The 20,794-nt window shown below is 45.8% G+C and overlaps 1 pseudogene; it reads left to right on the top strand.

Annotated features, from left to right (window-relative positions):
* Positions 1–1,917: 1,917 nt before the first annotated feature.
* On the top strand, positions 1,918–3,204 carry LOC100597367 (annotated as a pseudogene).
* The last annotated feature ends 17,590 nt before the right edge of the window (positions 3,205–20,794 follow it).

The following is a 20,794-nucleotide window of genomic DNA, read 5'->3' as shown; positions in this document are numbered from 1 at the left end:
CCTTTTAGAGGGTGGAGGGTTGGAGGAGGGAGAGGATCAAGAAAAACAGCTAATGGGTACTAGGCTTAATACCTGGGTGATGAAATAATCCGTACAACAAACCCCCATGACATAAGTTTACCTATGTAACAAACCTGCACTTGTACCCCTGAACTTAAAAGTTAAAAAGGAAAAAAAAAATCCCTGACTTCGTGAAGCTTAAATTATATAAGGGGAAACAGATCAAACAGGTTAAACAGTAAAACATATCAAGTGTAAATAATAAGGCTAAGTAGGGAAAAGCAGAGCAAGGAAGAAAAGCAGCAATTTGAAGTGGCTGAGGCTTTGGATGGAGTGACCAGAGAGAGCTTCACGGAAAAGGTGGCATTAAGGGAGCATGCCACAGAGTTATCTAGGAGAGAAGTATTCCAAGCAGAGGAAACAGCCAGTTCAGAGGTCCTGAGTGAGAGTGGTGTCAGCCGTGTTCAAAGAATATTGGGAAAACCAGCATAGCTAGATCAGAGGCCGTATGGGGGAAAGTAGTGAATATCATATACTTCCTTTAGTGATGAAATTAAAACGTGTATAACCAATGCCAAACATACATTGATGTCTTAGCTCTGACAAAGCACATTCACCATACTTTACATTCCTGGCATCTTTCACTGAAGTCTATAGAGATTGGAGGCTGGGTTTTGTCCCTAGGGAAGGAGGGAGAGAACCTTTAGATTTCTACTGATGTCCACCTGCACCGAAGGAACATGCATGGTTAATAGGGGGTGGGATGGACCAGCGGGAGATGAGAAAACCTTAACCCTATCATTGCAATGATGTTGCCCTCAAGCAACTTAGCAGCCAGCCCAGGAGCAGCCCTGAAGGCCCCTGCAAAATTATACCCCTGCAGCCCTGCCTTTCCCCTCTTTGTTGGAGCTAAAAGGGAAACTGTTTAATTCTTAGGACCACATATTTAGCTAACCTGCTCTGGCCTAAGTGATATTTTATGAGGAATTAAGCTCACAGCTGATCGTCTTTCACACTGAGGCGGTGGTTCATGTATCCTGGGGAGACCTCACTGTTGAGCCAGCCTCTCTGTTGTTGGCAGGGCTTGGGCCTGGGCCCTGTTTTGCCTTTGTTCCAGACGCAAGCCGAGTCTGGAGTTCTGGAGATCTTAAGGAAAGCAGGGCCAACCCAAAGGAAATCAGACACAGAGAACAAAACAAATTGAATTTTTTGAGGAAATTGCTTTTTGCCTCCCATGTCTCATTCCCTTTTATTTAATTTTTGGGATTCTGTGTGAGTTAGTTACAAACAGTCAACTCAGTATTTTCTACCTATTAATAAATATTAAATATTAAAGAATCCAATTCTGGATGGCTGGTGGACCTGGGTGGGCACAATGCCAGTTGCCTGCTATGCCTCAGCTTCCATTCTGGGGGTAGTTCTCCTATGCTGACCGATGGTGCCTTTTGACTCCCATCTCCCTGGTCATAGGCAGTTGATCTCTTACCTAATGACAGCCAATCCATACATTGATTATCAACACATGAAGTGGTGCTGGGCACAAGTTGGGTCTAACTGGGATAAGGGTGACTATCTGAGCCATTCAGATTCCTTCACAAACCCCCAAATCTGGGGACTTAGGTGCTTGGTGGCAGGAGGTAAAGCTAAAGTCACAAAGAGAGGCAGAGACAGAGTAGCTGAAGGCTGATAAGAGGTAAACAGGTAACTGGTCACAAGAATGTACTAGGGATGGGTTTGACAACTCACACCTGCAATCTCAGCACTTCAGGAGGCCAAGGCAGGAGGATGGCTTGAGCCCAGGAATTCAAGACCAGCCTGGACAACATAGGGAGAACCTGTCTCTACAAAAAATAGAATAAGGGCAAAGTCTGAGTCCTTTCCTTTCCCTCTGCTGGATGGCATGAACTTCATACTCGCTCCACCTTCTCCACCAGCTGCCGGTCCCTGGGCTCTGTCTAGGTACCCAGCTACAGCGCCTGGCCTGTCAGCAGTGCGGCCAGCATCTATGGAGGCACTCTGTGTGGCGCTGGGGGCTCTGGTTCCCGTATCTCTGTGTCCCGCTCCATCAGCTTCCGGGGTGGCATGGGGTCCGGGGGCCCAGCTGCGGGGATGGCTGGGGGTCTGGAAGGAGTGGGAAGTATCCAGAATGAGAAGGAGACCATGCAAAGCCTGAACAACCACCTGGCCTCCTACCTGGACAGAGTAAGGAGCCTGGAGACTGAGAACCGGAAACTGGAGAGCAAAATCTGGGAGCACCTGCAGAAGAAGGGACCCCACGTCAGAGACTGGAGCCATTACCTCAAGACCATCGAGGACCTAAGGGTTCAGATCTTCACAAATACTGTGGACAATGCCCACATCATTCTGCAGATCGACAACGCCCGTCTTGCTGCTGATGACTTTAGAGTCAAGTATGAGACAGAGCTGGCCATGCACCAGTCTGTGGAGAGTGACATCCATAAACTCCACAAGGTCACTGATGTCACCAATGTCACTCGGCTGCAGCTGGAGACAGAGATTGAGGCTCTCAAGGAGGAACTGCTTTTCATGAAGAAGAAACATGAAGAGGAAGTAAAAGGGCTGCAAGCCCAGATTGCCAGCTCTGGGTTGACTGTGGAGGTAGATGCCCCCAAATCTCAGGACCTTGCCAAGATCATGGCAGACATTCTGGCCCAATATGACGAGCTGGCTCAGAAGAACCTAGAGGAGCTAGACAAGTACTGGTCTCAGCAGATTGAGGAGAGCACCACAGTGGTCACCACATAGTCCACCGAGGTTGGAGCTGCTGAGATGATACTCACGGAGCTGAGACGTACAGTCCAGTCCTTGGAGACTGACCTGGATTCTATGAGAAATCTGAAGGCCAGCTTGGAGAACAGCCTGAAGGAGGTGGAGGCCCACTATGCCCTGCAGATGGAGCAGCTCAACGGGATCCTGCTGCACCTGGAGTCAGAGCTGGCACAGACCCGGGCAGAGGGACAGCGCCAGGCCCAGGAGTACGAGGCCCTGTTGAACATCAAGGTCAGGCTGGAGGTTGAGATCGCCACCTACCACCGCCTGCTGGAAGACGGCGAGGACTTTAATCTTGGTGATGCCCTGGACATCAGCAACTCCACGCAAACCATCCAAAAGACCACCACCTGCCAGACAGTGGATGGCAAAGTGGTGTCTGAGACTAATGACACCAAAGTTCTGAGACATTAAGCCAGGAGAAGCAGAGTACTCTCTGGGGAGCAGAAGGCCAATAAAAAGTTCAGAGGTCAGGCTGGGCGTGATGGCTCACACCTGTAATCCCAGCACTTTGGGAGGCCGAGGCGGGCAGATCGCCTGAGGTCAGCAGCCTGGCCAACATGGTGAAACCCCGTCTCTACGAAAATACAAAAATTAACTGGGCATGATGGCAGGTGCCTGTAATCCTAGCTACTTGGGAGGCTGGGGTGGAAGAATCGCTTGAACCTGGGAGGCAGAGGTTGCAGTGAGCCGAGATCATGCCATTGCACTCCAGCCTGGGTGATAGAGCAAGACTCTGTCTCAAAAAGAAAAAAAAAGTTCAGAAGTCAAAATAAATAAATAAAATATAACAAAATAAGATAAAATAGCCAGGCACAGTGGCACAAACCTGTAGTCCCAGCTATTCAGGAGGTTGAGGTAGGAGGATCGCTTGAGCCTTGGAGGTTGAGGCTGCAGTGAGCTGAGATTGCCCCATGGCACTTCAGTCTGGGTGACAGAGACCCTGTCTCAAAAAAATTAAAAAATGCGCTGGATCCCGGAGGGCCTGTCTCTTCCCTCCACTGTTCTTTCTCTCCTTTTCTCCCCAATTCTTTTTTGCCATCTTTTTCTCTTCCCACCTCCAAGTCAGCTTCTCTCAGTGTATGACTTCATACATTCCAGAGGCAAAAGAGAGGAAGAGTGGGAGGGAGGCCTGGTCCCAAACTATGTAAGCTGTAGGCTTACATCACTCTAGTTGGAAACTCCAGTGGAAGAAAAGAGTTTCTCTTTCCTGGAGCCCATATATAAAATCCCAGGGAAAACCCCTAATTGGTCTGTGTGGGTCACATGCCACCCTTCTCTTGGCAAGTTACTATGGCCATGGGGATGGGTTATTTGATTATCTGGCTCAGGTCACATGCCAAGACCAGTGGCCAGGCAGGCAGCCCCCATGAATCAAATGAAATGGAGGAGTAACTCATTGCAGTAGTTACCACTACCAGAGGGAGAGGTTAAGAGCAGTGATGGCCATATTAGACCTACACATCAGCCGTCGACATTTAGTAATCCACCCTGTTCTAGGCATGATGGGAAAGGAAGTACAGACACAGATCCTCCCCACGTTGGAAACAATGGCAAACTCTACAGAGAGTTGCAAACTTATAAGTATCAGCACTTACAAAGCAGCCCATCTCCACTGGAAAACTGGACTTCCTCATGTTGTCTAATCCTTTTCTAAGCTCCAAGCCCCCTGCCCCTCTGATTCACAAGGGCTTCACTCAGGGCAGCATGGGGAACCTGTGGAAGGTAGGTTAGGCCCACTTCCCTGGTACCCTTGAGTATATTCATAGGCTATAGATCATACGACAATTCAAGAAACGGAGGTGGGGTGGGATGGAGATGAATGAGTGCAGAACAATCACTGTCCTCATCTGAAGACAGCCGGGAAAGGTCAGGTGACCCAGAGGACTCTAGGTCAATAACAGATTGGCTGCCAGGATAGTCTTACCTAGCTTGGGGGTAGAGTATGAGGAAATATTTCAAAGAATACAGGCTCCAGGGAAAACAAAACAAAACAAAACAAAAACCACAGGATCTTTTGCAAAAAGTAGTGAAGAGGAGGTCCTTTAACCTGGACAACCTGATTAGTGCAGATCACCAACTGTTGGCCCAACTCCTAGAAAGAAGGAATGAGCCGAGGATGGGAGGGGCATGACTTTCAGCTTCAGGAGTGGGTAAGAAGGAAGGCAGGAGGGACATGTGGCATGGAAAATAGTTTGGTAAGCTCCACCCCGGAATCAGAGTTGAAAAGAACTTATAGATACCCTCATAGGGGCTGTCAGGAACTAAGGCCTAGAACCAAAAGACAGAGGGAGAGAAAGATTATGGGGAAGAAGATGAGGCTCTGTACTGAATAGATCAATTGTAGAGTAACGGATGTCCCTTTCACTCAGTGAGGGCCTCTGGACTGGGTGACACTCAGTAGAAGTCAACTGTAACTGGATATGATTATGAGGAAGGACCACATCATCCAAGGCCAGGATGGGCCCTGGGCAGGTCCTCCACCTATCCTGCTGTGTACTGTTCAATCTGGGGGCTCCATTCCTATTTTGATCTATGTCTACGGTGCTTCTTTCAGTGGTGTGGTGCACAACCTGACCATAGCAGTAAAGCATTTCCTTGATATCTCAATGGCTAGATGGGTACAGAATATCTAATTACTCATGCAACAACAAGTGTGTCTGAAAACCAACCAGGAACGGTACTGAGCCCCAGGGATCAGTTAAGGTGCTGTGATTCCTGGGAGAGACAGTCACAGGGGTCTGTGTTCATATAATTGTCCAAGTTGTGGGGACAGAGAGAAGGGAGTATTTCATTCTGTCTGGAGAGAGTGGTCAGAGAAGACTTCAACAAGGAGGTGATACTTGAGCTAAGGCTGAAAGATGAAGGGTTAACCAGACAGATCAAAAGCGGTGAGGGGACCCATTTCTGGAAGAAGAAATAACACAAACAAAGGCAAAGAACTGCTGGTTCATGTTCTGCCTAATAGGAAAGCCAGTTTAGATATTTGAGTTTACAGTGGTATAGAATGTAGAGTTTAGCAGGCATGTGGGAACTTGGATCTGGAAGGGCTTTAAGCGTTTTGCTAAGAGGTTAGATCTCCATACTGGAGGTATACGGAGGGGAAAGAACCAAGGTCTTGTGTAACCCGTGGAACCTCTATCTCCATCCTGTAAGGCTTGGACTGTGACAGTGGAAGTAGTAAAAACGGACATGGAGAATAATCCACTTGCTATGTGTCTGCTTACTGAAAGGTCTGCTATAGTCTGAATATGTTCCCCTAGAATTTATATGTTGAAGCTTAATCACCAATGACAATATTAAGAGACGGAGGCTTTAAGAGATGATTAAGTCATGAAGACAGAGCCTTCATGAATAAGATTAGTGACCTTACTAAAGAAGTTGAATGGAGTTCCCAGGTCCCTTCTACCAGGTGAGGATGCAGCAAGAGGCATCATCTATGAAGTATCTATGAGCCTTCACCAGACACCAGATCTGCTAGTGCCTGGTTCATGGACTTCCCAGCCTCCAGAACCGTAAGCAATACATTTCTGTTATTCATAAATGACCTAGTGTAAGGTATTTTGTTATGACAACCTGAATGGACTAGGATGGGGCCTATGTTTACTAGGTCCTTTATTACATTTATGAATGCCTCTTGGGCAGGCAGATACTTTGACAGAGTGAAGTTGACATGTGTTAGAGCCAATGTGCATCTGCAGGGACTCTGGGGGACTGAAGCATGTGTGCCCTGTTTAAAGGGACAGTCATTACTCAGCTCTAGTTAATTGTTGCCAGGAAGAAATGTGGTCTCAGTTTTGCCAGCTCCCTTGATTTTTCAAGAGAAGCCAGAAATCAAGGTTTTAGGTAAAATTTTCTCTGCTTTAAATGAAAGCAACTAATTCAAATGTTTTCAAAACATCATGAAGGCCAAACAAAATTCAAGCATAAGCAGGATTTAGCTAGCCACCTAGTTCTCCTACCTTCCCATTAATCACCTACCCACCCATCGAGCCATCCATTCACCTACCCATATACACATCCATCCATTTGTCCATTCATCCATGCACACTCCTTCCATCCACCCATCCACACACATATACATCCACCAACTAATCTATCCACTCACCTATCTATCCATTCATCCATCCATCCATCTACCCACTTTCCATCCATCCATCCACCCACCCACCCACTTATATACACATCTATCCATCCTATCTATCTACCCATACACACACATAGCCATACATCCACCCCACTAATCTTTCCACCCACATAACAGTTCATCCACTCACCCACCCACCCACCCACCCATCCATCTATCCATCCATCCGTCCATCCATCCATCCTATCTACCCATACACACAGCCATACATCCACCCCACTAATCTTTCTACTCATATATCCATCCATCCATCCATCCATCCATCCCTCCATCCTCCATCCATCCTATCGATCTACCCATACACGCACACAGCCATACATCCACCCCACTAATCTTTCCACCCTCGTATCCATTCATCCACCTACCCATCCATCCATCCATCCATCCATCCATCCATCCATCCCTACCTCCATCCCTCCATCCATCCATTCCTCTTCCACTGTTAAAGTACACTCCCTCTCAAACATTTACAAGACGGAAACATTCGTTTTGTTCCATCTTCTCCACCTGCCCTTGGTCTTGGAAGTCCTGTTTCCCTCCAAATTTAGGCAAATTATGTTTGTAAAGTGGTGCAAATATGAGTCAGGTTGTGCCTACCTCTTTTTACAGGGAATTTTTTGCTTTCTCTTTATGTCCTTGCTGTGCAGCCTGAAGTAGGAGTGTATTTTTTCTCCCCTTGGATTTGAGCCTTCGTAAGTGTTCCAGAACAAAATTAAACCAAATAGAGAATTAGATTCCACTCCCTTTTCTTGGAAATATCTTGCCACTGGGCCAGGCTCCCTGGGAATTAAATAACTCTTCAAAAGGAGACCAGAAATAGATTTCTCAGTGGGGTTTCTAGATGTCAGTAAATGGATTTATGGAAAATGGGTTAGGTTTGGCAAATTTTAAATTGTGATGGGATGAATGTGCAATATATCTCTGTAAATAACCCCTTTTCACTTTCTCCTTCTCTATATCCAATTGGAACTCTTCCTTCTTAATATCCGGCTTCCATTGTCCTTCCTTACTATACCTAAATGCTTTACCTAAATATCTCCTCCAGCCTAAGGTTAGAGGATTAGAAAGGGAGAAGGTCAGATAACTAATATTTACTGTGCTAAATTCTTGATCTATGTGATAGCATTTATATTTCTGATTTCCATGGCAGATATCCCAGCATGATCTAAGTAGGGCATTACTAGATATATACATGCTTTGAGCTTCAATTTTTCATCTGCCAGATGGAACAAAGCTTCCATATCTCCTTTCCCAACCAAATGAAAATATCTTCAAAGGGTCTGCCGTGGTACCTGACAACACCACTATGACTAGTCCACCCTCAAAGGAATTAAAACTTTGCCAAAATGTATATGCTGTCTGGGAGTTCATCCCATTGTCAAATCAGTTTTTATTATTATTCAAATGTATTTGTGAGATTAGGAGGCCCAGAGAGCCTGGAACACAGGAGGGTAGGTCTTGGTGGATTCTGATGGAGTCAGGGGGAGGTCTGCATAGACGCTGCTGGGAAGGAACATGGGAGAGAAGCATGATCCTGTGGCACCTTAGGGACAGTTTGAAGGCTGTCTGGGGAAGGAATGAAAAAGGAGAAGCGGACACCTTTTCTCTCACCTCTAGACCATTCGCTTGGTCTGCCGCTTTTTCAGCTGAACACCTCCCCATCTGTGAGGAAATGGTGCATCAGAACAGGATGGTGTTATAAACTGAGCAATTCTTATCCTCCACCCCCTCAGTCTTCCTTTCTATCAAATGGACAGAATTGCTGTGAGAAATTCAGCAAGATAAGGTAATGTTTGTGCAAGGGCCTGACTTCACCTCCAAGGGGCTCCTTCTGTCTGAGCTCAGTCAATCTGCGGTTGGGCATCACCTGATAGAGAGGCCAGAGAGAGAGGTCTTTACATCTGGGATCAGGAGTGAGGGCAGGACAGGTGACCCGCCAGTCCTTAATCACCTGCTGACTTGCAAGGGGAGAGGTAAATACAGTTGTCCCTCAGTATTCACAAGGGATTGGTCCCAGGACTCCCCTTAGATATCAAAATCCAAGAATTCTCAAGTCCCTTATATAAAATGGTGTAGTATTTGCATATGACCTGTGCACATCTTTTGTATACATTCAATCATCTCTAGATTATTTATGATACCTCATACGATGTAAACGCTACATAGTTGTTATACTATATTGTTTTTTATGTGGACTATTTTTATTGTTGTATTGTTGTTGTTTAGTGCTTTGTGTATCTTCCATCTCTGATTGGTGGATGTGCAACCTGATGAAGCGGAAGGCCTGCTGTACAACAGCAGTGGCAGCTCTTAATGCTTATTTTGTGACAAGCATTTTACAGATGTTATTTCATGTAATACTTTCCACAACCCTCGAAGTAGGAATTCTTTCGATTCCCGTTTTATAATTGAGGAAGTAGAGGCATGGTGGGCGGGTGAAATAATTTCCCCAAAGCCCCAGTGAGTGGGATAGTTAGGATGGAGTAGTGGCAACAGAGACCATATGGTCCGCAAAGCCTAAAATATTTACCATCTGGCCCTTGACAGAAAAAGCATCCTGACTGCTGCTACAGCAGAATGAGCTACTACCAAGGCAGGAGACAGAGGGGACAAGGGGATGAATACCCTGGCTGCACCACCCTCACACTCCGGCCTCTACTTCTGTTACTGCCTCCCACTGGCTGACCCAGGAACCCAGGGAATCTGCTCTCCTGGCTGTGCCCTCAACCCCTTCATTTCATTGCTTCCTTGTTTGGGGCCTTTCTGATGAGACGGGAGTTTCTGGAAGACTTGGGACTTCATAGTTTTTTTGTTTGTTTGTTTTGTTTTGTTTTGTTTTGTTTTGTTTTGTTTTTGAGATGAAGTCTTGCCCTGTTGCCCAGGCTAGAGTGCAAGTGGCGTGATCTTGGCTCACTGCAACCTCTGCCTCCTGGGTTCAAGATATTCTCCTGCCTTAGCCTCCTGAGTAGCTGGGATTATAGGCGCCCACCACCATGCCCAGATAATTTTTATATTTTTAAGAGAGATAGGGTTTTACCATGTTGGCCAGGCTGGTCTTGAACTCCTGACCTCAGATGATCCACTTACCTTGGCCTCCCAAAGTGTTGGGATTACAGGTGTGAGCCACGGTGCCCGGCCTTCATAGTATTTAAGAGTCAGGGCAGCTGGGGGTGCGGTGGCTCACACTTGTAATCCCAGCACTTTGGGAGGCCGAGATGGGCAAATCACGAGGTTAGGAGTTCGAGACCAGCCTGGCCAATATGGTGAAACCCCGTTTCTACTAAAAATACAAAAAAAAAAAAAACTAGCCAGGTGTGGTGGCATGCACCTGTAGTCCCAGCTACTCGGCAAGCTGAGGCAGGAGAATCACTTGAACCCAGGAGGCAGAGGTTGCAGTGAGCCGAGATTGCACCACCGCACTCCAGCCTGGGCAATAGAGGGAGACTCCGTCTCAGCGGGAAAAAAAAAAAAAAAAAAAAAGTCAGGGCAGCTCAGAGATAAAGACTCAAATTCTGACTAATCTTTCTAGTCCTGAGTTTCCCTGACTTGACAATAGGACTGATGTGAGGCCTGAGGGAGAGGATCTGGTAAGGCCTAAGGAGAGCCCTTGGAGAACAGAAAGGCCTTTTCCAAACCTGCTGGCCCTTCTCCCTTGAAGGGGCCTGCTCAGGGGGCCTCCCTGACCCTCTCTCTCCCCTAACCTGGCTTTGCTTTTCTTCATATCACTTGTCCCTACTGCATGCTACATACGTGTTATATGTACACATATCTGTGTATAGCAGACATGTATTTTGTATGTAGACATGCACATACATGTACAGTACATGCATGTGCATGTGTATACATACATGCTGTGTGTATTAGTTTCTTGCCTTCCTCCCACACTATTGTCTTATTCATCACCCTATCCCCAATGCCTAAAACACCCACCCACTCAAATCCGGCGCTCGATAACTGCTGGTTGAATGAATGATTGAAACAATGTCTGTTACTTTTAACAATTTCTTCTGCATCCTTCTTACTATCCAGCTGGCAGAGTACTTTCCCCTCCAGATTGTTCTGGATGAACGAAGGCATTTTTGATACTGATTTATAAGCATTTCCAGGATTGGGACCCCTAAATAAGGCAGGGGCCCACAGTCTCATCTACATAAATGGGCTATCCCCGTCCTTGTGCCCTGTGGCTCTGCCGTCACCCTGAGTTTGCTTTCCCTTCCCATGAGCTCGCCCTCCTCATTTCCTACCCCGTGGCCTCAGGTGGCAGGTGAATGGGGCAGACATCTGCGCTGCTGGCCAGCACCAAAGCCAGGGGAAATGTGTGCAATTTCCTGAGCAGCACAGGAGGAGAGCAAAGGAAGAGGAAGGAGGACTGCTGAGGCCGGCTGGCAGCCTGCTGGCTTAATTTCCTGGGGACTCCAGCAGCCAGCAGAAAAGGAGTGAAATGGAATTGAGCAAGGTTCCCAGGCCCTCTGGCTATGAGTGTTGTGGGTGAGAACTGAGGACTGGCTCTGAGGTTGGGTGGGTGGCAGAAACATCTCTTTATCTTTTGATGAAGCTTGCCTTAGCTTTTGTGGTTCTCCCGGCTTTACCCAAGAACACGTTTGCATCTAAAATCCCTGAGAGCCTGTTTTCAGCCCCTGAAGCTCGGCCTCCTTTTTTTAGCTAGTGTGTGTGTGTGGGGCGGCGGGGGGGGGGCTGCCAAGCTAACACAGGTGTAGGCAATCTCAAAATTCCCCACACTTCTCTTGGGGGTGCAGAGAAAATGTCATTCCTTTATTTGTTTACAATTACTCTGATTTTCCGCACAAGACCTGGCTGCTGGATAAAACACTTTTAGTCCAATCCTGTAACCTAATTTGATGCAGGTTTTTAGAAGTCATGGTTAGCCTCTTTAAGTAAAACAAAACAAAAAATATCCCAGTCCCTCATATTTTCCCTCCTGCCCCTCCATGAGATGGTGCCTGGGTGTGTGGAGAAGGACTGTGGCCTGCAAGTGTGGTGGCAGAGGGAGGTGGTGGCCTTTGGATCCTTGCTGGCTAGCTGCAGAGTCGCTGGTCTGGGCTGCTCCTTGCCCTGGGCCTGCTGAGGTGGCGTGGTCCAAGCTGGCCCCCAGGTGGGGGCCACTGAAGCCTGTGGCTGGCGTCCCGTGTGGTCTGGTCTCTCTCTCTCTTGGCTTGATCAGGTCCTAGACATGTTCCCTGCCCAAGCTCCCTCTTGATTCTCACCTATGAGCACCTGTTGTCTTCTCCATCTTAGCCCCTCCATGGTTGGGGCACTCTTCAGAGACAAGAGGCAACTCATATCAAGTTTACCTTCTAAATCGGTCCTTTCCTTTCATTATTATTATTATTATTATTATTTTTTTTTTTTGAGACAGGCAAAGTCTCACTCTGTTGTCCAGGCTGGAGTACAGTGGCACGATCTTGGCTCACTGCAACCTCTGTCTCCTGGGTTCAAGTGATTCTCATGCCTCAGCCTCCTGAGTAGCTGGGATTACAGGCATGGCCAATATGTCCAGCTAATTTTTTGTATTTTTAGTAGAGATGGGGTTTTGCCATGTTGGCCAGGCTGGTCTCGAACTCCTGGCCTCAAGTGATCTGCCCGCCTCGGCCTCCCAAAGTGCTGGGATTACAGGTATGAGCCACAGCGCCTGGCCTCATTTTGATTCTTTTTGTTTGTTTGTTTGTTTCGAGACGGAGTCTCGCTCTGTCACCCAAGCTGGAGTGCAGTGGTGCGATCTTGGCTCACTGCAAGCTCCGCCTCCCCGGTTCACACCATTCTCCTGCCTCAGCCTCCCAAGTAGCTGGGACTACAGGTGACCACCACCATGCTTAGCTAATTTTTTTGTATCTTTTTAGTAGAGACGGGGTTTCACCATGTTAGCCAGGATGGCTTTGATCTCCTGACCTCGTGATCTGTCCGCCTCGGCCTCCTAAAGTGCTGGGATTACAGGTGTCAGCCACCGTGCCTGGCCGTTATGATTCTTTTATGGGCAATTTCAAGCTTAGAATTTCGAATATAAAATATCAGACAGTGTCTAAACTAGAAAGAGAGGATACACTCAAAAGGCGTTTACCCAAGGAGAACTGAATGAAGGGGCCAAAGAAGGTGTTATCAGGGTTAATGGAACCAAAAAAGGGAAAGTGTGACACCCAAGGATTAGCAATAGTGGGAAGCTATTACCACCTCTGCTGGAGGGGCAGAGACCAGGGAGAAATGAACACATGGAAAAGACACTAACCACCAGAAGCAGGGGCCGGCGAACTATGGCCCAGGGGTCTGCCACCTGTTTTATAGATAAAGTTTTACTGGAAGACAGCTATGTCCATTCATTGACATATTCTCTATAGCTGCTTTGTGCTACAACGGCAGATCTGAGCCCTGGTGACAGACTATATTACCTACAAAGCCTAAAATATTTGCTGTCTTATGCTTTGCCAGAAAAAGTCTGCTGATCACTGCTGTTACGGGCAGTGTAACCCCCAAAATCCATACATTGAAGTCCTAATGCCAGTACCTCAGAATGTGACTGTAATTGAAGATTAGGTCTTTAAAGAAGTAATTAAATTACAATGAAACCATTAAGGTGAGCCCTAATCAAATATTACCAGTGTCCAGTTTTTTTATTTTTCTTGTTTTTGTTGTTTTGAGACAAGGTCTTGGTCTGTTGCCCAGGCTGGAGTGCAGTGGCGCGATCTCAGCTCACTGCAGCCATGACCTCCCAGGCTCAAGAAATCCTCCCACCTCAGCCTCCTAGATAGCTGGAACTACAGGTGTGTGCCACCATGCCTGGCTAATTTTGTTTGTTTATTTTTTGGTAGAGATGGGGTTTCACCATGTTGCCCATGGATGTCTTGAACTCCTGGGCTCAAGCAATCCGCCTGCTTCAGCCTCTCAAAGTGCTGGGATTATAGGCATGAGCCACTAGTGTCCTAATAAGAAGAGATTAGGGCACAGACATGCACAAAGGGAGGACCACGTGAAGATGCAGGGAGAAGATGGCATGTGCAAATCAACGAGAGAGGCCTTAGAAGATCCCAACCCTGCTCACGCCTGTATCTTGGATTTCTAGTCTCCAGAATTGTGAGAAATAAATTTATGTTGTTTAAGCCACACTGTGCTACTTTGTTATGGCAGCCCCAGCAAACTAATATAACTGCTATAGTGGAACAAAACTACTGTCAGACCACAGGAAGGCAGAGAGGGCACACGGAGGATAAATTCCCTGACTGTTCCTTCTCTCACTCCTGATCTACTTCTGGTGACCACTATTAGCTCAACTCACCAAAAACCAGCCAACAAAGTTGTCTGGGTGTTTCTGTCAATAAAGGTGGCTTCCCAGACCTCAGAGCAAGACACAGAAGAGCAGAGAATGGACCCGGGAGCAAAAGTGGAAGAACCAGGGCATACAGGAGAAAGTAGGGAGAAGGTTACCCATCACCCAGCTCCAACAATTACCAATAGTTTTCCATTCTTGTTTCATCGCTCTCTGACTTTTTTTCTGGAGTATTTTAAGGCAAATCCCAGAAACCATATTGTTTCACCCAAAAATAGTTTAGTATGCATCTATAATAAATAAGAACTGTTAAAAAATGACAATAATGCCAATACTCAGTAAAATTAACAGAAATTCCCTTAAAACGTCTCATACTAGTCTATTCTCAAATGTCCCCATTGCTTCAAAAATATCTTTTAACAGTTGGTCTGTTATAATCAAGAGCTAAACAAAGTTCATGCATCACATTCATGTGTTGACAAAACGGAGTCATTTGTCCCCCTGAAGAACTTCTCACATTCTGGATTTGGCTGTTGGCATCACTGAGTTGTTGTTGAAATTGATCCTCTGTCTCCCGAATTTCCTGCAAACTGATAGTTAGATTTTGGCTTGATTAGATTCACGGGTGGTGTCTTCTCTTGCATCACTTTGCAGAAACAGACTATCTGCTTCTCCCACTTGCTGTAATGTTGAGAATGATCTGTGGGTTCAGAGATGTTAGCTTCCTCTTGCCATTATCAAGTTCTCCATTAAACTTTTATCTAATGGTGTTAGCTTTTATTGATCATTGCCTGGTCCATTATCTCATTCAGGTCTGCAAAATGCTGATTTTCCAAATCTATCATTCCTTCTGCATTTATTAGTAGAATTTTTCTACAGAGAAGAATTTTCCCTTACCAACTATTTGGGGTTATTACAGAAAAGACATAATACATATACATGTCTTTTTCTCTATCATCTTTCAGAATACTAAGTCAGTGAACTAGCTGCCAATGATTTTTTTCTTAGTATTATTAAGAACTCATAATTTAAACATATAGTTAAGGTGTTTAAATCCATTGCAGTCAGTATTTCTTTTGATGCCAAATGGTGCCATCTTCGGCCAGTGGGAGCCCCTTCAGACTGGCTCTTGTGTCCTTTTGACTTGACACCATAAATATTTCATCATTTCCTTGCTATCAGGCGCAATAAGATGGCCCAAGCTCATTTTGTGCAGTTCTTTCTCCAGAGCAGTCATCAGCCCTTTGTCTTGGTCCTGGCTCACTAGAAAACAGGCTGAAGCAAAAGTGTGAGTGCTAACAGTTTACTGGGAAGGGTGCAATCCCAGGGAAGCAGGGAGGTTTAAAAGAAATGGGAAGTGAGGCAGAGGAGAGGATGAAGTACAAAGGGAAATGTTCCCAGGTGGCCACAGCTTCCCAATAAGCAGCCAATTGCTCGGATGCTCACAGCCTCTCGGCACAGGAGGCATGGAAAGACTGCATCTCAGCACAGTCTGCCATGTGGCATCCCACGTGCTGTTATCTCCTTTGCATCCCTGAGTTGTATTTCTTTGCTCCTATCACAGCTACAGGGGAAGCCAGCATCTCCACGTGGCCTGTGCAGCCAGCGTGTTGTCCAGGTGGCTCTCTTGGCACTCACTGTTGTGCGTGGGTACTCCTCAGTGTGTGCTGGTGGCAGTGGCTCTGGGCACAGCTTTATAACCAAGACAACAGTGTGAGTGACGATTTGGGCTGCACTGACCAGGAAACAAGGCACATGGCCAAGGCCCATTGGTACAGGGTGACCAAGTGGACCTGGAGGAGTGCATGAATGGGTACATCCACCCCTACTGCCTCTTAGGTGCCCTTTTAGACGTGCTCAGATCCCTTTGCAGTATTCAGATCCCATGTGGGAAAAATCACCCATACTTCTTTCTTTAGAGGGGAGGTACAAGTCTAGTTCTTCCAAATGATGGCCAGTTGCAGTCGCCTCAAGAGATCTAAAAATGTTTAGCAAAAAAAAGCCACAGTCCCCACTGCTGCTGCGGGTCCAACGGCCAAAATCTTATTTATCATCTCACTCCTACACTGCTCATTTTGTTCTGCAACTTCCAATTTAGTGGAATCCTTACTAGGTACCCAGGTGAAGGTGTTCCCACCTGAGTACCAAGACTTCTAATCCAACAGAATCTAGGGTGGCGGGAATAAGAAGCTAAAATTCTGCATGTCTTCACTGGGAGTGTTAGTGAGGAGGACAATTGTACTTTCAGCACTTGGTTTCTGAACCCATGCAAATCAGCACCGTATATTCGTTCCGGTTCAGCGTGGGTGTCACCTCCAGTGTGGTGATCCTGCACTTGTCCCAAGCTGGCCCTTCGGCTGAGACTGTATCAGCCCATCACACCTTTTTCTATAAAGCCGGCTGTCTCTGGGTGATGAGGTATGCAGCAGACTGTTATACCCTGTGGTTTTGATCCCATTGTGCCACTCCTGGCTGGTAGTAAAATGTGCTCTTTGGTCTGTGACAATGTAACATAGGGTATCATGTCAACCGATGGGGCATTCTGTTCACCCTCAGATGGATGTGCTGGCAGAAGCACTGTAGGAAAAAACAGGTATGGGCTCAAAGCCACAAGATAAAGTCGTTACAGTCATCTTCCACGTACCTCATCACCCAGAGGCAAGTTGCGAGAGAAAAAAATGGCAGAATGACTTCAAGAAGGCTCAGCTAAAAGGCCAGCTCAGGGACACCTTGCAGGGTTGAGACACTGGAGGTGGTACATGGACTGTTGTCTTTTTCCTTCCAGACCCCTGACCAACAAGCAGAACCATTCCCTACTCCAAGGAGTCCACAGTTCCACACAGTAAGCAGCGTACTGCTAGCAGCTCTGCCCACAGGGTGGATTTCCCTCCACCGCTGTTTCTAGGGCCGCTTCTATGTGGGGCTGTAATATGGTACAGTCCATTTCTGGCTAGGGTCAACTTTGTATTAATGCTAGATCATGCATATAACCAAGTCCTATTGAGTGGCTCAGAGGGATATCAGTTTCCAGTGGGACAGTGGGGCTCAGAGGGTCAAAAGGACTCTCCAGAATGTCCGAGCAGCAGTACAAGTTTCCCTCCCACTTAGGAGGTATGACCCAGCAGATCCGATAGTGCTAGAGGTATCCATGCAGATGATAATGCTGCAGGAGTTTTAATAAACGTCAACAGGAGAGACGTAGCAGAGACCTGTAGGGTTCTTCAGCAAGGCCATGCATTGAGTCTGGTGTGCTCTCAGGCCCTGCCAGAGACTAAATGCCTGACCATGGGACACCAAATGACTACATGGCACCACGGATGTTCATTGTGATCTGAGTATTATGAATCCAATGAGTCATAAGTTTGGGTGGATAGAGCAGTAATCCGCTGTACAATAAAAATTATACAGTCAGAGCTGGGTGCGGTGGCTCATGCCTGTAATCCCAGCAGTTTGGGAGGCCGAGGCAGGTGGATCACAAGGTCAAGAGATGGAGACCATCCTGGCCAACATGGTGAAACCCCATCTCTACTAAGAAAAAAAAATACAAAAATTAGCTGGGCATGGTGGCATGCACCTGTGGTCCCAGCTATTCGGGAGGCTTAAGCAGGAGAATTGCTTGAACCTGGGAGGTGGAGGTTGCAGTGAGCCAAGATTGCTCCACTGCACTCTAGCCTGGTGACAAGAGTGAGACTCTGTCTCACAAAAAACAACAACAACAACAACAACAAAAAAAAAACAGTCAGGATGTGGCCTGATCAAATACAGAAGGCAGAAGCAAATGACATGAACAGCTGGCCCAGACTCCCATGGCACCTACCTCTTTTGCACCAATGCTTCTCTCAACAGGAGGACAATGGAGAAGGTCTATTGCTTTCCTTGCCATAGAAAGGAGAGCTGCTTTTGACCTCCCTGTTATTAGGGAATAAGGAAAAGCAATAATTCACCATATCAACAGCCATATATCAAGTGTCAGAGGTACCACCAGTGGCAGAGCAGCTGTGCTGCAACTGGGGCTACCTCCTGGTGAAGTTGACAGTAATCTACCACCATCCTCGGTGATGTGTCTGGTTTTTGCAAAGGCTAAAAAAGTGAATTGAATAGAAGTGTGATGGGAACCACTATCCCTGCATCCTATCCTTTAAGTCCTCAAAAGTAGCAGTAATCTCTGTAATTCCTCTTAAAATGAAGCATTGCTTCCGAGTTACTATCTTGGCCAGGATAAAGGGTAGTTTCCATATGGCACCTCCTATCAAAATGACTTTTAACTTGTAAGCCAGGGAGCCAATGTGAGGGATCTGTTATCTGTTAATTATATTCATCCCAATTATACATTCTAGCCAGAGTTATAATTGAGAACCAAAGAAATAAACAAGGGGTGGATTCATGGACTTTCCTCCTGTTCAAAGTTACCCTGGCAAAAGGCAAATAGTTCTCTCTGGGGAAAGATAAATTATGAGTTCATATCGGTATTTCCAATTAAAGACCTTAGATTACAGAGTCTTAATTCATTTGAGTTTTTACTTGTCTCTCGTCTTTTGTGCTAAAAAACCTTGGTTCATAATTACGTTAATAAAAGCACGTATTTGCTGATTCTGCAATATGCATAGGATAGTTTCATAATGACAATACCAATAGTTTCCTCTCTGTGTGAGACTGTATCATTGCTCACTCATGTTTGGTGCCAATCTCTGTAGGGGATTATACATCTCTGTCCTGTTGGATTCAGGCTGTGTGTCTTTCTTTGGCCAATAAAATGAGAGTGGAATAAGAGTAACATTGGTCATTTACAGGAAGAAGGTCTAAGAGCCTGAGTACTTTTTTCTCTGTCTCAATGACTATCACAATATTCCAGACAGGTGCTCTTCCCCCAGCCTGAGTCACGGAGGGAAGACAACATGGATCAGGACTGTAGCCAACATACAATAAACATGTGTGTAGCACAGGAGAAAATAATCTTCGTTGTTGAAGGCACATTGATTTGGCTTTATTTGTTACTATAAAATAACATGATCTAGTCTATCTTGATTTATAGAGCATTGAATGCAGTTTAATATTTCTTTTTTTTTTTTTTTTGAGACAGAGTCTGACTCTGTCCCCCAGGCTGGAGTGCAGTGGCACCATCTTGGCTCACTGCAAGCTCCGCCTCCCGGGTTCACGCCATTCTCCCGCCTCAGCCTCCCGAGTAGCTGGGACTACAGGCACCCGCCACCAGGCCCTGCTAATATTTTTGTATTTTTAGTAGAGACAGGATTTCACCATGTTGGCCAGGATGGTCTCGAACTCCTGACCTCGTGATCCACCCACCTCAGCCTCCCAAAGTGCTAGGATTACAGGCTTGAGCCACCACGCCCGGGTTCTTTTTAGTCCTTAGGATATATATCCCATCAAGGATATACTGTCAAAATACTATTGTTTTTAGAGTCATTTGCAGTAATTCTTCTTTATGTGGCTAAATCACCAACCTAATACATAATCATTATCACTTGTTTCCATTTTTCCAACGTTTATTAATCCCTTTTTTGTCTTTTATTTATTTTTTTACTTTTTGAGACAGGGTCTCGCTTTGTTGCCCATGCTGAGTGCAATGGTGTAATCATGGCTCACTGCAGGCTTGACCTCCTGGGCTCAAGTGATCCTCCCACCTTAGCCTCATGAGTAGTTGGGACTACAGTCATGTGTTAACCATGTATAGCTTTTTTTATTTTTATTTTTTTGTAGAGATGGGGGTCTCCCTATGTTGCCCAGGCTGGTCTCGAACTCCTGGCCTTAAATGATCCTCCCACCTCGACCTCCTGAAGTGCTGGGATTACAGACACGAGCTATGACACCCTCCCTCCTTTTCATCTTTATTTATGTTTGTGTTTTTATTTGAAACATTGATGCTGTTCCAAAGTCAAAATATACAACAAACTACATTACAATTAAGTCTAGGGTACATCTCTGTCTCTCTACCCTGTTCCTTTCCTTTCCTTATAGGTCTCCATCTTAACTGTTTTTGGTTTATCCTTCTATTATTATCTTTTGGTAATATAAGCAAATATATATTTTTATTCATTACCCCCCTTTCTTCAACAAAAGAGAGCATACCAGAAACACTTTCCTGTCCCTTGCCTTTCTTAGTTAACAATATATCTGGAAAGATAAGTTTATATAGAAATCCTTCCTATTCATTTTTATAGCTGTATAATACTCCATCGTATGGATGCGCCATAATGGATCCAACCAGTCCCCTACTGATAGACATTTGGACTATTTCTGTTCTTTTACTATTATAATTATTGGCAGTGGATATCCTTGCATATATGTCATTTCGTATTCTTCCCAGTTTATTTCTGAGATAGATTCCTAGAAGTGGTATTGCTGTGTCAAAGGTTAGATGAGTTTGTAATTTTGCTAGACAGTCCCAATTTCCCTCCATAATGGTTTTTCTTTTGCATTTCTGCCAGCAACTTATGAGAGAATCTCTTTTCCAACAGCCTTATCAAGAGTAGGTAGTTAGACTTTGGATTTTTGCCAGTCTGATAGGGGAGAAGTGATATTTCTGTGTACTATTAACTTGCCTTTTTCCTATCCTGAGGAAG

Source organism: Nomascus leucogenys, chromosome 15 (assembly GCF_006542625.1).
Source record: "Nomascus leucogenys isolate Asia chromosome 15, Asia_NLE_v1, whole genome shotgun sequence".
In the NCBI taxonomy this organism is placed as follows: domain Eukaryota; kingdom Metazoa; phylum Chordata; class Mammalia; order Primates; family Hylobatidae; genus Nomascus; species Nomascus leucogenys.
Note: the sequence above shows the minus strand (reverse complement) of the source record. Positions and strands in the feature narration are given on the sequence as shown.